The sequence below is a fragment of the Muntiacus reevesi genome, chromosome 1 (assembly GCF_963930625.1).
Source record: "Muntiacus reevesi chromosome 1, mMunRee1.1, whole genome shotgun sequence".
Taxonomy (NCBI): Eukaryota; Metazoa; Chordata; class Mammalia; order Artiodactyla; family Cervidae; genus Muntiacus; species Muntiacus reevesi.
The window spans coordinates 259,246,854-259,259,820 of record NC_089249.1 but is presented as its reverse complement, the minus strand read 5'-3'; positions in this window follow the sequence as shown (position 1 = coordinate 259,259,820).

The following is a 12,967-nucleotide window of genomic DNA, read 5'->3' as shown; positions in this document are numbered from 1 at the left end:
AGATTTGCCTCCTGTGTCAGGGCCTAAATTTGCTTCTGATTCCTTCTCCAGGACCTTTGACCCAGTCCCACTGTATTTCACAGCACTAAGGGCAGGAGTCACATAGACTGCAATAGTATAATTTAGAACATAAAAGGTCAGGCTTCCTGGTGGCTCAGAGGATAAAGCGTCTGCCTGCAATGCAGGAGACCTGGGTTCAATCCCTGGGTCGGGAAGATCCTCTGGAGAAGGAAATGGCAACCCACTCCAATACTCTTGCCTGGAATATCCCATGGATGGAGAAGCCTGGTAGGCTACAGTCCGTGGGGTCGCAAAGAGTCGGACACAACTGTGCGACTTCACTTTCACTTTCAATGTATGGGGGTGGTCTTCATTAAATTTTGAGATGGTCACTTTATAACACTGACGTGGTCATGAGTTTTTATTCCAGTTTGACTATTAACTATAAGGAAAAATTTGGTGAAACCATTTCACAGTATGATTTCCTCCCCAGCAATTTTGGGGCTAAGCTAGATGAAGTTCTTTCAAAGGCTCCTTTAGCTTGGATTCCCAGTTAACCAGCTCTTCTCATTTTACTGTACTGAATATACAAGGTCATTGGAATAATAATTACAGTATAAATCTCCAAACCATAGAAAATTAGCAGATGGGCAGATCAAAATCTTCTGCTTTTCTTTTTCTTTTCTTCCCTACTTCCTCCTTCTAATTGTTATCCTTTTATCCTCTTTACTCATCATTTATTTCTACTTTTTCATTCCATTTATTTCTAAATTTCCTCACTGTAACATTTTCTCTCCTGATACAAAAAAATAACATAGTATTAATATCTAGGTAACACAAAAATAAAGAGAAAAGAAATATTGCTTTTAATGTAATAAGTCAATTTGTCTTTTCACAGATGGTCAGATATTCACAGAAAGAGCCACAGAGGTATCATTCAACCAGATTCCCATCTCAAGAAGGTGATATACAGTTATCATGAAGTTATTCAGTTCAGTTCAGTTCAGTTGCTCAGTCGTGTCTGACTCTTTGCAACCCCATGGACTGCACCATGCCAGGCCACCCTGTCCATTACCAACTCCTGGAATTTACTCAAACTCATGTCCATTGAGTCAGTGATGCCATTCAACCATCTCATCCTCTGTCATCCCCTTCTTCTCCCACCTTCAATCTTTCCCAGCATCAGGGTCTTTTCCAATGAGTCGGCTCTTTGCATCAGGTGGCCAAGGAGTTTCAGCTTCAACATCAGTCCTTCCAATGAACACTCAGGACTGATCACCTCTAGGATGGACTGAAAGGATCTCCTTGTAGTCCAGGGGACTCTCAAGAGTCTTCTCTAACACCACAGTTCAAAAGCATCAATTCTTTGGTGCCCATCTTTCTTTATAGTCCAATTCTTACATCCATACATGACTACTGGAAAAACCATAGCCTTGACTAGATGGACCTTTTGTTGGTAGTATCTCTGCTTTTTAATATGAAGTTGTTCAGGTGCTTATAAATCTCTCATATATGAGAACAAAAAGTTATCCATGATCAGCAGAAATGCACCCTCTCCCAGTACACTAAGAGTTAAAAGTGGCAAATGACAGCAAAGTGTGACATAGCCTTGAGGCCTTGAAAGTTCTACAAAGATCAAATTCAGATATGACCTGTAAGAATCTGTCTGCTAGTAAAGATAGAGACTAATGGTTTGTTTTAGTTTTTGAATTATCATAGAAAAAAGGAAAATGAAATACTTCTTATTGTTTAAATATAGGTATGTTAAAAATGCTAATTTTTTTTAGCATAAACACACCATAAGGCAATTATTTTAATGTGTGTCACAATTAAATGGAGGGGAAAAGGCAAAAGAAAATTTTAATGGTAGTGATTTGAGAAGAATAACAAGTGCTTATATTTTTCTTATTGCTCTTTTCTCCCTTTTTCCTATAAAATTTTCCTGCATATAATTTTTATTGATATTTTACTACCATACTTTCCACCAGGAGACTACAACCCCACAGTAGTACTTTCACTAAAGTGGGGTAAATAAGTCTCACACAAATGCTAAGCAGTAACTCTCTTAGCACAAAGAGAGCTTCTTTAATATTTTAGCCCCCAGAGTTAGCATCTCAGCATTCAAGGCTTCTAAGACTATACAAAGAAACTCCTGTTTGGTCTCAATGAAGATCAAAAGATTTGGCTTTTGGAGAAAGGCACGTTGGATAATTATAGTTACTTAGAGGAACAACATCTCTTGCTTTTCTCTGTCATGTTTGAATGCACAGATTTCTGACTATATGTTAAAAGCATCACTTCTTTTTACTATGCTTGAGAGAGCTAAATATACATGGTAATGAAAAACCCCTTCAGCCTTTGACTGAAAAAAAAAAAAAAATGAGTAGCGTAAATTTGGCTGGACAAAAAAGGTAGTTCTCTAAATATACTCCAATCTCTATATTTTCACCAAACTAACTAACCCTTTAAAAGGGTAGAGTCATCATCTTGTCTATCAAGCTTAAGAACCTGAAAAACTGCTAGAAATTATTGCCAAATAGGAACAGTATTAAATTCAACTGCTGATGTAGAATTCTAAGTCTCTATACAATGTACAAATCTCAAATTACTGACAATGGTTGTGGGCAACAAACATAAAAGTAAATAAAATGAACCATAACAAAGCACTGAAGGATAGAATCAACAGAATGAAAATGTAATCTATAGACTAGGAGAAAATATTTGCAAATTGTCTGTCTGATAAGGGATTAATATCCCGAATATATAAAGAACTCCTACAACTGGACAATAAAAAGTAATAGCCTAATTAAAAAATGGGTCAAGATGGTGGAATAAGAGGACACAGAATTTGCCTCTCTTCACAAATACATCAAGCATACATCTACACATGGAACAGTTCTCACAGAGCACCTGCTGAACACTAGCAGAAAACTTCAGACACCTAGAAGGGCAAGAAAAATCCCCATGCAACTGGGTAGGAAGGAAGTAAGGGGAAAAAAAAAAAGAGGGAATGGGACGAGACCAGCACCCCTGGCAGGGAACTGAAGGTGAGGAGAGGCTCTTGCACTCAGAAAAGCCCATTCACAGAGGGGAAAGCAGCTGGGGCAGAAAGGGACCTTTGGGGAATTGGAGGAAAAGGCAGTCATCCTTCTGTGGAAGGCAGGACAAAGGAAGAACTGCACTCATGGTCCGCGTGTCTGTGCTTCCGCCCTGTGCACTCCAGCCCGAGTTTGTGTCTCCTGGTGCAGAGTGGGGCTAGGTGCTCGAAAGTGGGGTTTGGAGAGTGGACCCAGGAGGGGACAGCTGTTGGCTTTGAAAAGATAGCCTGAAGAGACAGGAAAGGAATAAGGAGTTCCACAACCAGGAAGGTTTTCAGAAGAAATCCAGGGTGTTGTAGAAGCAAGGCACTGTTGTTGAATGGCGTGCAAAGGGCGGGCCCGCCATTACAAATCCCATTCCTACCTCCAGGCCCCTGTAAGCTCCGCAGTCCTGACTACTGCCACTGTCAAAGCCTCCTCGGGAATCAGACCCGGGTGCGCCAGCCTGAGGTGGGAAGCTGCCAGTGCTGGTGGGAGCTGGGTGCTCAAGTGTAGGCTTTGGAGAGCAGACCCAGGGAGAGGATCAAAAGGAATCCAAATTGGAAAAGAAGTAAAATTGTCACTGTTTGTAGTTGACATAATACTGTACATTAAAGATGCCACCAGAAAACTACTAGAGCTAATCAATGAATTTAGTAAACTTGCAGGCTGCAGAATCAGTACACAGAAATCTCTTGCATTCCTGTACACTAACAACAAAAAAATCAGAAGGAAAATTTAAGGAAACGATCCCATTCACCACTGCAGCAAAAAGAATAAAATATCTGGGAATAAACCTACCTAAGGAGGCAAAAAACCTGTACTCAGAAAAACTGTAAGATACTATCGAAAAAAAACAAAAACAAAAACTACAGAATGGGAGATATGCCATGTTATTGGATTGGAAAAATCAATATTGTGAAAATAACTATACTACCCAAAGCCATCTATTGATTCACTGTTCAGTTCAGTTCAGTCACGCAGTCATGTCTGACTCTTTGCAACCTCATGAATCGCAGCATGCCAGGCCTCCCTGTCCATCACCAACTCCCGGAGTTTACTCAAACTCATGCCCATCGAGTCAGTGATGACATCCAGCCATCTCATCCTCTGTCATTCCCTTCTCCTCCTGCCCCCAATCCCTCCCAGCATCAGGGTCTTTTCCAATGAGTCAACTCTTCTCATGAGGTGGCCAAAGTATTGGAGTTTCAGCTTCAACATCAGTCCTTCCAGTGAACACCCAGGACTGGTCTCCTTTAGGATGGACTGGTTGGATCTCCTTGCAGTCCAAGGGACTCTCAAGAGTCTTCTCTAACACCACAGTTCGAAAGCATCAATTTTTCAGGGCTCAGCTTTCTTCACAGTCCAACTCTTACATCCATACATGACCACTGGAAAAACCATAGCCTTGACCAGACAGACCTTGGTTGGTAAAGTAATGTCTCTGCTATTTAATATGCTATCTAGGTTGGTCATAACTTTCCTTCCAAGGAGTAAGCCTCTTTTATTTTCATGGCTGCAATCATTATCTGCAGTGATTTAGGAGCCAAAAAAAAAAAAAATAAAGTCTGACACTGTTTCCACTGTCTCCCCATCTATTTCCCATGAGGTGATGTGACCAGATGCCATGATCTTAGTTTTCTGAATGTTAAGCTTTAAACCAACTTTTTCACTCTCCTCTTTCACTTTCATCAAGAGGCTTTTTTGTTCCTCTTCACTTTCTGCCATAAGGGTGGTGTCATCTGCATATCTGATATTATTGATATTTCTCCCAGCTATCTTGATTACAGCTTGTGTTTCTTCCAGCCCAGCGTTTCTCATGATGTACTCTGCATATAAGTTAAATAAACGGGTGACAATATACAGCCTTGACGTATTCCTTTTCCTATTTGGAATCAGTCTGTTGTTCCATATCCAGTTCTAACTGTTGTTTCCTGACCTGCATAGAGGATAGGCTCAATAAAGGACAGAAATGGTATGGACCTAACAGAAGCAGAAGATATTAAGAAGAGATGGCAAGAATACACAGAACTATACAAAAAAGATCTTCATGACCCAGATAATCACAATGGTGTGATCACTCACCTAGAGCCAGACATCCTGGAATGTGAAGTCAAGTGGGCCTTAGAAAGCATCACTACGAACAAAGCTAGAGGAGATGATGGAATTCCAGTTGACCTATTGCAAATCCTGAAAGATGATGCTGTGAAAGTGTTGCACTCAATATGCCAGCAAATTTGGAAAACTCAGCAGTGGCCACAGGACTGGAAAAGGTCAGTTTTCATTCCAATCCCTAAGAAAGGCAATCCCAAAGAATGCTCAAACTACCGCATGATTGCACTCATCTCAAACGCTAGTAAAGTAACATGCAAAATTCTCCGAGCCAGGCTACAGCAATATGTGAACAGAGAACTTCCAGATGTTCAAGCTAGTTTTAGAAAAGGCAGAGGAACCAGAGATCAAATTGCCAACATCTGCTGGATCATCAAAAAAGCAAGAGAGTTCCAGAAAAACATCTATTTCTGCTTTATTGACTATGCCAAAACCTTTGACTGTGTGGATCACAATAAACTGTGGAAAATTCTGAAAGAGATGGGAATACCAGACCACCTGACCTGCCTCTTGATTCACTGTAGTACCTATCAAATTACCAAGGGCATTTTTCACAGACTTAGAACAATTTTTTTTTTTTTTTTTTTTTACAATTTGTATGGAAACACAAAAGATGCCAAGTAACCAAAACAATGTTTAGACAGAAATACAGAACTCGAGGAATCAAGCTGTCTGACTTCAGACTACACTAAAAAGCTGTAGTCATCTAAACAGTAGGTTACTGGCACAAAAGCAGAAATATAGACCAATGTTATAGGATAGAAAGCCCAGAGATAAACCCACATACTTATGGTCACCTAATATATGACAAAGGAGGCAAGAAGATACAATGAAAAAAAGTCTCTCTTCGATAAGTGGTGCTGTTCACATTGTTGTTTAATTTTCCTCCAATTACAAATTTTTATGAGAAAAAAAATAAGTAAAATTTCTATCACCCTGAAAAAATAAGTGGTGCTGGGAAAACCAGACAGCTACATGTAAAATAATGAAATTTGAGTACTTCCTAACACCATACACAAAAATAAACTCAAAATGGATTAAAGACCTAAATGTAAGACTGGACACTATAAAACTCTTAGAAGAAAATATAGGCAAATATTCTTTTGCATAAATTGCAGCAAGATTTTTTGACCCACCTCTTAAAGAAAATAAAAACAAAAATAAACAAATGGCACCTAATGAAACTTAAAAGCTTTTTCACAGCAAGTAAAACCATAAATAAGATGAAAAAATAACCCTCAGAATGGGAGAAAAATAAGTGCAAATGAAGCAACTGACAAGGGGTTAATTTTCAAACATACAGCTCATGTTAGTTGAATATCAAACAAAACAAAACAACCCAATCAAAAAATGGGTGGAAAATCTAAATAGACATATCTCCAAAGAATACCTAGAGATGGCCAACAAATAGGCAAAGATGCTCAGCATCACTAACTATTAGAGAAAATCAAATCAAAACTACAATGAGGTACCATTTTATATTGGTGAGAATAGCCATCATCAAAAAATCTACAAACAGTAAATGCTGGAGAAGGTGTGGAGAAAAGGGAATCCTCATCAACCCTGCTGATGAATGGATAAACAAAATGTGGTGTATAAGTACAGTGGAATAGTATTCAGCTTTAAAAAGAAAGGAAATTCTGACACATTCTACAAATGGATGGACCTTTAAGACATTATAGTACGTGAAATAAGCCACTCACAAAGACAAATATTGTAGGATTCCACTTATATGGGTAGCTAGAGTAATCACATTCAAAGAAAAATAGAGTGGAATAGTGGTCACCAGGCCTGGAGGGAGGAAAGAATATGGGTAGAGAATTTCAGTTTTATAAGATGAAAAAGTTCTGGAGTTTGGTTGCATGTTGTGAAATATACTTAATACTGAACTATATACTTAAAAATGGTTAAGACAGTAAATTACATGTTATATGTATTTTAAAACAATTTTTAAAAATTAGATGCTTAAAAAAGGAACTGTGATTTAAAACTATTGTTCTTAAATCTACTACAAAGAACTTGCTTTTTTGTATAATATTAAAAAAAGATTGCAGACATTACCAACTCTAAAAAGACATAGTTTCACATAAGATACTATAGAGAAAACATGAACAAAGATAAAAGGTCAATGACAAAAGTACTAAGCAGACTCCTTTAGTCAGAGGGTTAATAAAGAAACACAACCTGGTGAATGAAGTGGAAAGGGACGTCCTTCATAGAAATGGTAATGAGTTATTTTTCTGGAACTTTAATATGAGATTGGAGCACACAGAGTGTAAAATACAGCGAGGGCTCCTCTTATTTTCCTTCAAGTCTTTTATCATTAATATGAGCATTTAGCAATTTTGTGAAATCTTGCTGAGGAGATATTCTTTTTATTCAGTACACCTGTCAACAGACATTTTAAATCAAAAGAATGCTTCAGGCAACTGGAACCTTTTTGGAAAATATTATTCACATCTCCTATAGTTACTTTTTTCTGTAAAAGTCTCACCACAAATGCCAGAGATTTAAATTATATGTGAGGGGTTCTCTAATGACAAGTGGATGGCACATTCCCAACTACTATGGTTCAGAGTTGCCCTTGACTTTGAACAACCCCTGGCCCATTGATGCTTTCAAACTGTGGTGTTAGAGAAGACTTTTGAGAGTCCCTTGGACTGCAAGGAGATCCAACCAGTCCATCAAGATCAGTTCTGAATATTCATTGGAAGGACTGACGCTGAAGCTGAAGCTTCAATACTTTAGCCACCTGATGCGAAGAACTGACTCATTTGAACAGACCCTGATGCTGGGAAAGATTGAAGGCAGGAGGAGAAGGGGATGACAGAGGATGAGGTAGCTGGATGGCACCACCGACTCAATGGACATGAGTTTGAGTAAGCTCCGGGATTTGGTGATGGATAGGGAAGCCTGGCATGCTGCAGTCCATGGGGTCGCAAAGAATAAGACAACTGAACTGAACCGACTGGCCCATTAGTGCAGCTTCACAGCTAAGGCTATATCCAGGAAGACACAAGTGCTGCTATATGCTCCACCCTTAAGCTAACTGCTTTCTAGAAGCCTCCTCTTATAAGTGAGTTCTGAACTTGCTCCCCTTTGCTTGAGACTCTTCCCGCCTCACCCAGCCAAAAAGAAAAAAAAAAGAAAACTTCAAGGTCAGTTTAAATGCCTCAGGTTCTACTTTCTCTCTCCATAGACATTAAGACTAAACATGTGGCTTCCTAAAGCAGATCAGAGATAAATTTTAAATTAGTGTGCTTGATATGCTCAACCAGCAAGATTGAATCTGACTGTTGTACTGATTTTAGAAATTTAGGAAATTAACCTCAATTGCATGTTAGAAACCGATCATAGCTCATTGAAAGTGATTTGTCCAATAGCTTTTAATAAGCTTTTTGTTTGTTTAGATCTAGCGTTAGAAAAAGATGCAACTGCTTTGACCCAGGTGGACAGGAGTATTCTCAGTTTAACCCATGCTGGTTAGCGCTGTTCTCAGGGCTGATAAACAAACAGACCTAACGTGAGCACAGATTCAGAGACCTGACAATAGTGAGGGTAGAGATTCTGGTTCCTATGAAAGATGTTTCAATGTGGTTATCATTCCTTACCCATGCTTCATCACTCATTTGTATTTTGCTGTTTAAAACATTTCCATTTTAGAGTCCCATTGAAAGTCCCAACTTGGTGTCATGTTTATGTGCTTGCTTGCACTCTAATTCAAAATGTTATTTGCATCTCAACCAAGGGAAAAAAAAACAGTAGAGTTTTATTTCTCTTAGAATTCCTCAAGCCTTGAAAAGAACTGAAACTAAGGTTAGCAGTTTAAACAATACACCCAGTATAACAAAGTTACAGCACAATGAAGGCATCTATAGAGACGGAGTCCATACATCACAAAGGCTACAAATTTCTACCAGGAAGGTCAGCATGTCTGTGCCCAAAGATCTCCAATGACTTTCCTGAAATATCTAGTCCTTTTCCGTTGAAGAAAATGCTTCATGAGGTAGAGATGTACCAGTGTCTCATGCAATGTGTGAGTTGCTGTGGTAAGCGATCCCCCTCTCCCCTTATGGAACAAGCAGCGCATTGTAATCCCTAACAGAAAACTACAGCTGTTCCTTCACACGCCAGTCTTCTGGCAAAGGTTCAGAGTTTTCCCCCCTTGAATAGTCATAATTCATAGAGAGGGCCAGACACACAGATTTCTTTTTTCAACTGACTCCGTGTTTCTTTGGCTATCTTATCCCTAATTGCTCCTTGTAAACCCACCCCTCCACACTGGAGAACTAGAGGAAATCAGCTTCATGAACCAGTAAACACAAGATTCAAAAATTCACTTTTTTAGACATATACAACATTTATTGCCAATTTTGATTCAAGGGAAGGAAAACTGCGTAAGTCAGTTATTAGGAGCTGCAGGTGTGCTTGGAGAGGGAGAAGGCTTCTTATTCAGGAACTACAGATAATCCCTCTTATAAAACTTCCCTAGTTGTAAAATATTTTTTTTTTCTCATCCCTTTGGGAAATACTGTAAGCAGGAAATCGCATATGTGCATTAAAAGTGAGGTGATAAGCCAATTTTACCAGACGGTACTTTCAGGAAATGACGATGAATTTCAAAATTTTGTGGACTCTTCAAAAATTTCTGATCTCCTTGAACTTAATTTTAATCAATTCATACAATACATGATTAACTCATTTCATGTACATGTCTTTCTACCTGCCTGTGGCTAAGTTTCCACAGAAACAATGTGACTTGAATGGGCAGGAAATCTTCGTTTCCTGTCTTGAAGTACCGTGTGAGGGAAGAGAACATCTGAATGGGGCCCTCATCCTTTTATTTGTCCTTTTCTCTTTGTCTACTACACGGTGAAGCGGGGGCTCCCATGTATGAGGAGAGCTCGCTCAGTGAGGTCATTCATGAGCATTTATAAGAAGCAAGTATTTTTTTCTTCTACACAGCTGACCTGAAGTGGGTGAGGGTTTGAGGAGTAAATGTGCTATGTATGGACACTGTGCCCCAGGCCTTAGACTGGAAGTTACACACAAACTTCATGCCTCAAGGGACTTCATATCTCAGAGGCAGAGCAAGATAGACACATCACCCAGGTATATGGCTATGCAGAGCAGGGTGTATTGAAGGGCCCGGAAGAATGGGGCAGATGGAGCAATCAATGTATGTTGCACTAGGAACTGGCAGCCAAGGATGGGGAGTGGTCAGTAAAGGACCAGATGGAGATGCTTCCAGGGTGGACAGGGCTTGGATTGTCAAAGGGTATTCCATACAGAGGAAGAAACACAAGAGCTAAAGAGAAACCATTCTGGTGATTTGAGGTTACAAAGGAAGGAGCGAGAGAAAGGTTTACAGTAGGGCTTGGCAGTCAGGCAGGAGAGTTTGCACTCTGTTACAAGGGCAAGAGAAGACATGCTAGAGAGTCACAAGCCAGCTAGTGACACCGATATGGACTTTGTCTGATACAGTCTAGACTGGATCTTTTTGGTCTTGGCTCAGACAGTGAAGAATCTGCCTGCCTATGGGAGACCTGAGATTGATCCCAGTGTCAGGAAGATCCCCTGGAGAAGAGAATGGCAACCCATTCCAGTTATTTTTGCCTAGAGAACCTCATGGACAGAGGAGCCTGGTGGACTAAGGTTCATGGAGTCACAAAGAGTTGGACACGACTGAGCGACTAACACTGTCACTTTTCATCTTTATCTTTGCAGAGGTCTGTTTGGGAGCCTGGGATGTGTGCCCTCTAGAGTCCCTTTCAGGACTGAAGGATGTATTCTCACAACTGCTGGGGATGCTCCCTGTCAATAGACCTCAGTTTTCTGGGGTCTCTGGGGTTGCTTCAGCTGAAAAGGGTGCCCCTTCCAGGGGCCACCTGAATCTAAAACTGGTCAATGAAGTGAGAGTGGGTGTAAAACTCTCCTCCTCTTGCTCTGATTTGGAAAGTCTTTATCCTGGCTGCTGTGTCCCACACCAGGACTGCCCGGACCTAGATGGATCTCTCTCGGCTCTATCTTGCCTCCTTCCCTCCCCTTCTACAGTCATTGCACCCAAGAAGGCTGCCTGCTACCCTGCTGCATATTCATCTCCATCCTAGAAAATGCTTCCCAAACAACCTGGCTCACAATAAGAGACATGTATGAAATCAGTGAACTTGACTTCACTGTGATTATCTCAGAAAAAAAAAAAATAATTAAGCGGTAAACCTGGGCAACGTGAAGCTATATTGCGTAGAGACCTGGGAGGTTTTGAGCAGTTAGTACCCTAGAGAGTAATGACTTGCCCAAAAGTCTCCCAGGAAGTTATAATATCCTAAACTGGGGACCAGTTCACATAGGGTGGGTGGTTTTGTTGTTTTGTTTGTTTTTGTGTAACATACTCAGCAAATAAAAAAGTCACGAGGAAACAGAAGACCCAAGATAATGCTGAGAGCTTGGAACACAAGAAGGTAAGCATATGCAGAAACCCACCCATTAAGAAGAAAATTATTTGTAAAATAATTCCTTTCCATTTCATTCTCCCCAGATAGTGAGGAAGAAGAAAACTGCAGCACAGAGAGTTTTATAACTTGTACAACCATGAACCTTAATTCAAACCCAGGCTGCTGTATCATAGCTGATACACTTACCAATATAACCTTTGCTGGAATCCTTACAAATAATTCTAATGAAAAGAGAGAGGTGGAGATTCAAAAATAATGTTTTCTTTCCCAAATAGCTAGTCAAGAAGTGAGTTATTCTTTTCTTCCCCTTTGACTATCTTTGTTCTAAATTTTGGGCTTCCCTGGTGGCTCAGCAGTTAATAATCCACCTGCACTGCAGGAGTCCGAGGAGATGCGGGTTTGATCCCTGGGTCAGGAATATCTCCTGGAGAAGGTCATGGCAATCTACTCCAGTATGCTTACCTGGAGAGTCCCTGGACAGAGGAGCTTGGTAAGCTACAGAACATAGAGTCACATAGAGTCACACACGACTAAAAAGACTTAGCATGCACACAGGTTCTAAATTTTAGTTTCTGTATACTCACACATATTTTTCTTATCTATAACATTAATTTGGCATAATGCCTTAGAGCTCTGAGTCTGTCTTACAAGGGGCCCTGACTCTGCCCCTTGGCCTGTTCTTTGATGTGGTGTATTAACTTCAACTTTCACTGTGTATTTCCTAGATTAAATCCTCAAGAGAAAATGTGCTTGGTCTGGCTCATTTTGTAGGACCAAACAATGTCATAAGCCCCTATCAGGAATTGGATGTTCTTGGGTCACATGTCCATCTCTGATCCAATCAGCTGCAGCTGCAAGGAAGGTTTTTCAGGAAATGTAAAACTGGGCTAACCAGGTATAAAAGACTGGGGGTGTAGAAAATTTCCTTTCGAGGTAGGCAGTGTAGGCACTGTAGTCAGGCTGAGCCCAACAGGATAAAGTCCTAAGAGGATACTATTTAATACTAGGTGGCAACTCCTTTTTTCTTAAATTCCTTCAAAAGAATTGGCAGGGGAGGAGTGCAGTGTCACCACTAAAGGCTTCTTACTCATCCCTGCTCCCCCCACCTCACCTTGAAATGAGGTGCCCTGGAGTCTCCACAGCACCTAACCTAGGGCTTTGACTATCACATACTTGCCTAAACCCAAAAGCAGAAAGATTAAGCAAAAAAACAATTTTTTAATCTTGTTTCTTTAGTACCTTTTTTATCTTGTCAGAGATGAATAATGATTTGAACAGGATTAGGCAAATTCCACACTTGTGGAAATCCGTTTAATGAACCTA